Raw genomic sequence first — 1,780 nt, forward strand, 5'->3', positions numbered from 1 at the left:
ATATATACCTGTATATACATTTGATTTAGGACGTTAGTTGTTTAAAACTGACAGAAAAACGTATTGTTTTTTTCCTCTAAATGTGAGGCAAGAAAAAACAAACAAACAACTGTCTTAGACTACAATTTGTAATATTGATTTTATTTTAATATTTTTATTATAATGAGTTAAACTACTACATATGATATAGCATAACAATATAAGACACAACAAAATGACATAAAATATCACAGTTGAAATAAAACCAAATGATCAACATTTAAACCCTCAGTATTCTACAGAATGATAAAGATCTAGAAGTTCCTTGCATTTCTGATTAAAAGAGATTATGCATCATAAAAACATGTCTGCCAAAACAACAACAAGTATACAAACTAACAGCAATAATGACACGAGGAAAAGAAAAGAAAATAACCATAACTGTGAAGCAGCGGGGTGATAATTTGAAGGTTATGCATTCTGAACGTTTGGGTTTGCCTTAATGAAGCCATGAGAGACTGCTGGACATTTCTAGGTCAGACGTACCCATTGAGTCAGAGGATGCACAAACTTGCTCTCTGTTGCATGCACACACACACACACACATACACACACAAACAAGCCATGACACACATGCACACAAATATACACAGGATGGATCAGCTGTTATGTAATCATGCCAGAGCGAGAGAGAAGGAGGACAAGAGGCACTAATCAGACACCAGCAGACACAGTCACACACTTCTCACAGCTGTCTGTCAGGCTCTGACAGCAGCAGCGTTGCTCTTTCCAAGCTGCAACCTCCAAATGACTTTTTTTTTTACCACCAGCAGCAGCAGCAGAAGCAGTGYTTGGTTTTGCTGTTATGAAAATGTGCATCGTGGTTCGAATAGGATCAGAAAGCCATCGCTGATTTTAATTATTATCTCATCTAATTCGGGTTTTGATGCTCTAATTTACTAAACTGAAAATCAGTGTGAACGAAATGTTCTGACTTTAGCAGCCTATCGTCCATATCTGTGTGCAGCCAGATAGTGTCAGCAGGCAAAAAATGACTAAATTGCTCTGTAACAGACAAACAAACAAAGCCTCGAGCCTCCTGGTGTTGGAGCTGGCACAAAGCCCAGATGCCCTCAGGTCAGTGGCGGCGCAGGCTTCCATTTCCCCAACATAAAACAATGAAACTGTCCATTTGCACAGAATCACCTGAGATCAAATAGGTCTGTCTTACTTAACTGGCCTCATTTGTCTCCTTCCTCGTTTCTGTTCTCTCATCAAAGCTAGCAAAACAGGGTTAATTAAACAAMCTGCTCTCTTTGCTCTTCTTGACTTCATTTACTTATTTTAGTAACCTTCAGTTTTTTTAAGCTGAATATAAAAAGCCTGTACTCCTTCACATTGTGCACATGTGTCTGAGAAGATCTGACTGATCTGATGGTGCCATCATGTTGGTTTAATGGAGGATAATTACGCAGGCAACAGAAAGCAGTCAGCTCGCATCGCTATCGATTCATTTACATCAGTCAAACACACACTTGAGCACAAGGCCGACGCTCCGAAGCCTCGGGTCTCTGAGAGGAGAKGTCGGATATCAACTGGCTTTTAAGTTTCAACTGGTTTATTTCACTTAATCCATAGCAGCCCTGAATCTTTAGCTCCGGTATAAATCAAAAGGTACACAGGATCCTTAAAAAAGATTTGTTCTTTTTGAAAAAATAAATAGAAGAACAGCCACTTCAGTTTTTTAGGTGATCAAGACAGAAAATTATGTTCAAAACAATCAAATTACACTACAAGTACT

The sequence above is a fragment of the Austrofundulus limnaeus genome, unplaced genomic scaffold (assembly GCF_001266775.1).
Source record: "Austrofundulus limnaeus strain Quisiro unplaced genomic scaffold, Austrofundulus_limnaeus-1.0 Scaffold13, whole genome shotgun sequence".
NCBI classification, from domain to species: Eukaryota; Metazoa; Chordata; class Actinopteri; order Cyprinodontiformes; family Rivulidae; genus Austrofundulus; species Austrofundulus limnaeus.